The sequence below is a fragment of the Macaca fascicularis genome, chromosome 17, assembly GCF_037993035.2.
Source record: "Macaca fascicularis isolate 582-1 chromosome 17, T2T-MFA8v1.1".
Lineage (NCBI taxonomy): Eukaryota > Metazoa > Chordata > Mammalia > Primates > Cercopithecidae > Macaca > Macaca fascicularis.
Window position 1 is genome coordinate 100,643,468 of NC_088391.1, and position 8,037 is coordinate 100,651,504.

An 8,037-nucleotide genomic window follows, 5' to 3' on the forward strand; every position below is an offset into this window, starting at 1 on the left:
TTTTCAGGATGAGTGGGGGGTCATCCATGGAATATAAAGGGGGGGACAAAGGAGGTACTTTTGTAAAGACAGAGTTATGAGGAGGGAATGGGGAGCAGTGGGTCTATCCAGAGCATCAGTGCTAATCACAGAGATGGGACTCTGCAGAGACAGAGAGAAGGGTGCCTGGACTTAACCTGCGGGCAAGGAAGAGCCCTGGGATGTTCTAAGTGGAAGTAAGGAGATGATATTTGCATTATTTAAAACACCCGTGGCCACAGGATGGAGGATGGATTTAGGGAAGTGAGACTGTGGCCAGAAGACCTTGTGTGGCCTGAGCAAAGAGAAAAGAGGACCTGGCCATGGCCAAAGCCACAGAAACACAGAAATATTGACAGATGATCCCCAACTTATGATGGCTTGATGTCTTCTTAACTGTACTGTGGTGTCAGAGTGATAGGCAGTCAGTAGAAACCACATTTCCAGTGCCCGTACAGCTACACTGTATTTCACTTTTGATACAATATTCAATAAATCACATGATATATCCAACATGTTATTATAAAATGGGTGTTGTATTAGATGATTTTGCCCAACTGTAGGCTAATGGAAGTGTCCAGGCATGTCTAAGTTAGGTTAGGCTAAGCTGCAATATTCGGTAGGTTAGGTGTGTTCAATGCATTATTGACATGGTTTTTTCAGCTTATGATGGGTTTATCAGGATGTAATTCTACTGTAAGTTGAGGAGCCGCTGTATAATTGGAGCTAAGTAGTGTTACAGGACTACATATATAATATCAGTCTGATATGTTCTTCTGGGTTGATGGACTACTGGGATGTTTTGTAAACATTTGTAGCAGGGAATTGATTGAGAAATTAATTTACATTTGCGTTTCCCTGTTACAGGTATACCTTTAAGGTGCTTTTCTCTCCCCTGGCCCAAGAATCCTTTGTGTTCTGAGTGTGGGCTCCCTGGTTGGAGGAGTTTCAATAATGACTTTTCATTTCTAGGTCAGTTGGGAAGAAACCAAGAGAACCTTCACTCTTCGTGGGACCTGGGAGCACGTGTTGCTTGAAGAAAGTGGGATCCAAGTGGCCTCGGCCACAGTCATGGAGGTAAAAGTTTCTGGCGAGCTTGAGGTCTGCATTCCTCTAATGCCAGCAGCCTGGAAGGGGAGAGGCCCCCTGATGAGCCGTCCTGCAGAGCATGTTGGTGCAAATAGATGCGGGTATGCGAGGAGCGCCGAAAACAATGGCCTCAGGAATCCCTAGGAGAGATGCATCCCATGCCCGTGTTTGGTGCTCAAGAAGTGAAACCTCCTGCTTGGTGGGGGACAGTGATCCTGTCCTTGGTCATGTGGGCTTGAGCAAGAAGCAACTCTGTGGCAACCAAGAGGAGCTAAGAGATGCCCCTCTCCTTGCTGCCAGGGCATCCCTGCCTTCAACTGCACAACTTATGTGGTGGAGACACCCCATGCACCAGGGTCCCTGAGGCATTGTCCCTCCCCACCGTGGAATTATTGCATCTCCCCCTCCCCGCGGTGCATTATATCATCATAGAACAGCCTTAGTGCCCTACCCAGATAAACTGAGTGAGAAAGGAGAAGGCACAACCCACAATGTTTTCAGCTCCTGGATCCCAGGTGTGTGCAAAAACAGAATCTATAACCAAGACTCTAAGACTCTGGGAAACAAGTCTGAGATCCCAGGAGCCAAGAAGGTGCCTGAGTGTCAGTTCCAGAATCTGTCAGAAACAGCTCCGAGCTCTCAACCATAACCAGCATGGGCAACTTTGGAACCCTAACCGGTAGCCTCTCTCTTATTTATTCTTTTCTCCAACACATCAGCAGCCCTCCAATGTTGAGTGGGGACAGCAAGAGGTTCTATGAGAAGAAGGACATTCAGATGTATCCACAGAGGACTTTTCACCAGTACTCATGTCTCCTTTCTGGATCCTCAGGCCTCTGTGCTTTTCAAAGTCATGATGCTTTCATTGTGCCCTACGCTTTGGAAACTGCTGTGGATCAGGACTCTTTACATTCTCTAGAGATCTCACCATCGGCTTTCTTATTCTTGGCTCTTCCCAGTGTCCTTTTGGAGAATGTCAACCCTGGGGACTAGAAAGGGAAGGCAATGTTGTTTGGGAGCTAAGCCAAGGCTGCAAATTCAGTGTGAAGCCTGGCCCTGCCATGACCGGTGCACAACATGAGGTGAGTTACATAATCCTGGCCACCTCAATTTCTTCATGTGTGAAATGGTTAAGTTCTTCCTTCATAGGCTTGTTGTCAGGAAAAATGAGATACTGCATGAAAAGCTCTTATTCCAATGTCTGGCCTCCCGTGTAGAAGATGCAGGTAAGCAGTCATCAGTCCTGAGGGCAGGCTGCCCTGTGTGGTGGAGACACCCCATGCACCAGGGTCCCTGAGGCATTGCCCTTCCCCACCATGGAATTATTGCATCCCCCCTCCCGCCGGTGCATTATATCATCATAGAACAGCCTTAGTGTCCTACCCAGATAAACTGAGTGAGAAAGGAGAAGGCACAACCCACAATGTTTTCAGCTCCTGGATGCCAGGTCTGTGTAAAAACAGAATCTATAACCAAGACTCTAAGACTCGGGGAAACAGGTCTGAGATCCCAGGAGCCAGGAAGGTGCCTGAGTGTCAGTTCCAGAATCTGTCAGAAACAGCTCCGAGCTCTCAGGGGCACCCATCACTGAGATCTCTGAGGCAGGGGGCTGCTGCCTGGCATCGCTGAGTTTCATTCTGTTTCTCAGAAGGACAGTGTGTTTTGCTTGGAGTTTGTTTCCATGTTTGCAGGCCAGGAGCTCTGCCACAGATTTTCTGAGAAGTTAAGTGAATGCTCCTTCTGTCAATCTGAAATTGTTTGGTGGGTGAGTCGTTTCCCTACCCGCCCCTCCCCCCCAACGCTTTGCTCCTTTTTTTCTTTATTAAAGCTGACAAATGGGGAAGAAAATGAAAAAGAAAAGAACAAATCTAGTATCACAAGATGCTGGGAAAATAGCTTCTATTTATAGCCCGGTACATTTCAGAGACGTAAACACCTCTGCTAATCGCTGCCCCTGCAGAAGGCCCTGGGGATTACTGAACGGCCCTGGAGAGCTGGCAGCCATGCACAGCAGTGCAGTGAGGGCTAACAGGGCTAATTGTGCTCCCAGTTTTTTTCAGAAACAGTGGGAAAAAAGCTCTGTGCCCCGCCCCCACCCATGGAACAGCAGAGGGCCACGCGGGCCTCCGTCCCCTCTCAGAGGAAGCAGAATCTTGGCCCGCAGGATAAATTTCAGCAGCGTGTACACAGGGATGGCCTGGCCAAAGCACCTCCAACTGGACAAATCTAGCCAACAAGATAACAGCAGAAAGTCTTGCTTTGAGTGGCAGCGTTACCACATGTTAACTGTATAATGTGGGGCAGGTCCTTTAGCAAACATGAGGCTCAGTTTGCTTATCCGTAAACTGGAACAATTACAGCTTCCGCAGAGGATAGCATGAGATTTCGGTGAAAATAGAGTAAGTGAAGAACTGTCCAGACTTCTCAGTGTATCAGCCACAATTTCTGTTATCCAATCCAAAGTTTCTAGACATGGAAAGAAACAGTAAACTCTGACGTGTGATGAAGCAAAAAAGCACTCTCTACAAAGAGAGCCCTGAGATGATTCAGATGCTGAATTTAGGAAGACAAGACTTTAAAACAACTATTACAAGTATGTTCAAAAATTTACTGGAAAATATGGTTATCATAAGTGAACAACTGGAGAATCTCACCAAGGAAATGGAAACAATAAAATAAGAACCAAGTGCAAATTCTAGAACTGAAAGTGCAACATTGGAACTGAAAAATTCACTGATGGGCCAATCAACAGACCAGATACTGCAGAAAAAAGATAAGTAAGCTTGAAAAAAAATCAATGGAAATTATCCATGCTGGAAAAAAGTAAAACGTACGTGTTTTAAACAAACAGAGCCTTTGTGGCTACTGAAACAATATCACACAGCCTAACATACATGAAATTTGAGTCTGAAAAGAAAAAAAAGAGGAAATGGAGCAGAATTTTTTTCATAACAGCCAAAATGTTTAAAATTTTGGTAAAAAGCCAACCTACAGATCTAAGAAACTCATTAACCCCAAACAATATAAATTTTAAAAATCACACCTGGGCACATAATGGTGATCATGCTGCAAATAAAATGACAATCTTAAAATCAGCCTGAGAGAAGGGATGCATTCCCTCCTGGAGACAGTGCTATGACTGATGGCAGAGGCCGGGGGACCAGGGCTCACAATGGAAGGCACTGGAAGAAGAAAAGTGTCAACCCAGAATTCGATGTCCAGTGAAAATATCTTTCAAAAGGAAGACATCTGCAGATAGGCAAAACATGAGAGAATTCATCACCATCAGACTTTCTCAAAGAAAACAGCTCCAGCTGAAGCAAGGTTGGACCAGATGAAAACTGGGAGGTTTGGAGAGGAATGAAGAGTCCCAGAAATGCATCTGCAGCTTTTCATCTTAGCAGACTGAAATGGATCTAATGAGCCCAGCATTTCCTTGATTTTCTGGAATAGGTTTTTTGCAAAAGGCAAAGACAAGTGAGACTCAGCCCCATTTCTAAGGCAAGCCCAGTAGAGTCATTGCCTTTAAATGCTAGCCACAAAGTATGGTCAGCTTCATTTGTACAATGCCCAGGGCATCCAATGAAGAGGAGAAACCTTCATCTCTGCTTCATAGGCTGAACTGACATTCTGTGGACATTGATTCCACCTGGCCTCCACTGGAAAACAAATGTACCCTACATCCTTACCCAGAAAAAAGTCCTCTGCATGCTTCTCTTGTTCAGGATTACCCAGGAATAGGGTGTCCTGGCATGACAGAAGAATTGGATGCAGCCATTGCAGATTCAGACAGAATACTGCTTAAACAATAAAGAAAAGTCATCAATTGTATATTTATATCAATGGCTTAAAATTGACCATTGAAAATCTTGCTTAATCAAAACAGACACTGCAAGAGTCAGTACCTACACCAGATTTCACGTCAAAGAAGGTAGTTTTTGTCACAGTAAGCATGGATCTGTTTGCATTAGGGAGAAAGCTCCTCTTAAAACATAAGAACAATGATGTAATAGAGAAAAACAAAACTTGATTGAACCTTTCCATAATGTATGCATAGAGCAAAACATCACATTGTACTCCATAAATATAGTTATTATTTGTCAATTTAAAAAATTATTAAAACACCTGACATATACTCTTCGATGGATGTAGGATGTTGATTAAGCCTAATGAACTTAGAGTCCTTTCCATGTCAAGCTTCTTGTGACATATGCTAGGATTCGTCCTCCTAGACAAAAACCAATAAAAAACAAAAAATAAAAAATGTCTCCCCGCCCAAGATACAGACGTTTTTAGGTAAAAATTCCACAGGGTGGAGGCAGCCATCTAATGTCCACTGCTGGGCTTCCCCAGAGGAAGCAGCATCGCACTCTTGGTGAGGACAGTGACGCAGAGAGTGAGGTGGGGTCTCCTGGCTGGGGAGGCCCACTCTCCAGGGCTGCACCCCAGCCCTGCCAAGCAGACTTCTGACACAGGCTCGGTCTTTCCAGGCACACACTACCACTAAATTCACTCACTGATAAAAATATTCATTTTGTGCCCATTGTATACCAGGAGAGCTTATACCTCCAGGGACAGGGCAGTGAGCAGGACATGGTCCCCGAGACATCGGGGAGATAGCAAGTGGAGGTACAGATGAGTTCCCCCAAATCTACCACACACTGTTCCCTGCAGACAGCCGCCCAGACACAGTATTGTGTGTTACACCTAGAGGGGCCATAATCCAATTGGGCCTGGAAAAGTTCTGCAGATAAAGCAGCACCTCCAGGGAGACTTGCAGGACATTTAGGAATAAATGAAGTGGCAAAAGACACTGTCATTTCCATCTATTTATTCCATGGCCAAAATCAAGGTATAGAGAATGGTCATCATTAAATCCTACAGATTTTCTGCAATTGCTTCCAACTTGTGAAAGAAGTTCATGTTTTGTACTTTGGGGAGGTACTAAGTGTAAACATCTGGGCAGCTTTTAATGCTGAGGCCTGATGCAATAATGAGTGAGTCATAACGTTTTACAAATACAGAGCTAAGACCACAATTCTTCCCAAATGTCCTTATTCATATGGAAAAATAAATATTTGTTTAATATTTTTGGTTCAACCATTAGAGACATGACTTGAGAATAGAGAAATCTGATGACAAATATTTTTTTCTGGCACTCGATGTGATCATCAGTGGCATGAACGTATTAATACTTAAAGTGTCATTGTATAGAATCACGCTTTCATTCTCATGATGTGATTACCAACTTGGTTCCAATCATTAGGGCTTGGAGAGTTGACTCAAGAACAATTGAGCAACCTCCAAATCCTGCTTCGTTTCTCAGCTGCTGCCTAAAGGTTCACACTGTTTCTCCAGTGTGTTGTAAGGACTCGAATCTATTGACATGCAAAATCTCCAACAGAGACTAATGCTTTAAAACTCCACATCTTATGGGCAATGAGGTCTGAGAGTGCATATTCTCAGCGTGCTCTTTGTGGAGAGGAGAGAGGGGAGAGGATGAGGGCCCAGAAAGGAATAAGCAGGGTACAGACAGGTGGGTTGGGGATTCGGAAAGCGGATTTTGTTCTCTTAAAGTGTGTCCTCGCGTCAGCCAGGATTGGGGGACTGAGATGGCAGCCTGGACTTGGATGACACCACACACACGCTTACTCCTTCACTCCCCGTATTTTGGGCTTCACATCAAACCTCACTCTCCTCACTGCACAGACAGCCTCTGACTCACGATGGTTTGATTTACAATTTTTCAACTTCACAGTGGCATGAAACCATTGCAACTTTGACATAATGCACAGTATTCAATACATCACGTGAGATAGTCAAGACTTCTTATAAAGCAGGCTTTGTGTGAGACGATTTTGCCCAACTGTAGGCTATTGTAAGTGTTCTGAGCATGTTTAAAGTAAGCCAGATTATGAGGGTGGTTAGGTTAGGTGTATTAAATGCATTTTTGACTTATAATATTTTCCACTTATGATGGGTTTATCAGATTGTAACATCATTGTAAGTCAAGGGGTATCTGTATTCTAAATGCAGCATGGAAATGGCAAAAAGATGACAGTTAGGCTTACAAAAAAGAATTGAATGCCCCCAGTCTCTCACACTTTTATGTATTACAAAGTACTAAAGTTCTCCATAAAGAAAGCCATTAATATCCAAATATTCATGACAAGTAACATTACTGTGGCATGATTTGGCCCCTGTCCCAATGAATACACAAAGTATATACACAAGCAATTTGTAAGCAAGAAAAACACAAATGTCACTAACAAACATTTAAGAAAATACTTGACCTCATTTCACATTAAAGCAATGAGGTCTGTATCATCTTTTACCTATAACATCAGAAAAGCTGAGAGAAAGAGGAGAGAGTGCCTACCATTGGAAAACTCCTGAACAGTTCTGTATGTCTGAAGACTGCACCCTTTTTGGAAAGAAATTTGACAATGCATATTAAAAGCCTGAAAAACAGTCATACAGTTTTATCCATTAATTCTACTCTTGGGAATCTATCCTAAAGAAACAACCTAAAATTCAGAAAGGCATTAGGAAAAAAAATATTTCCATTACAGCAAGGTTTATCATAATGAAAACTTCAAAACAACTTTCCTATCCAACATCAAAGAGATGGTCAATCCAAACAGTACAATCCAGGGGTGATATTCAAAATAATTCCTAGTTGTATTTCATAAAGCATGGCATGGCCAATTGGAACAAATGCCAGCCCATCAGCATGGACACCAGCCTGTCACACAGATGTGCACTGACACAGATGTGCACTGAGAGAGTACCAGACTTGTGCAACCACACCTTGAATGTGCTTCAAAAAGCCATGGAAATGTTTATGAGGGTTTCGTAGAAAATGGGGAAATACTTATTATACGTAAATATATATTTGAAAAGAGCCAAAGACTGGTGGAGCTATAATAA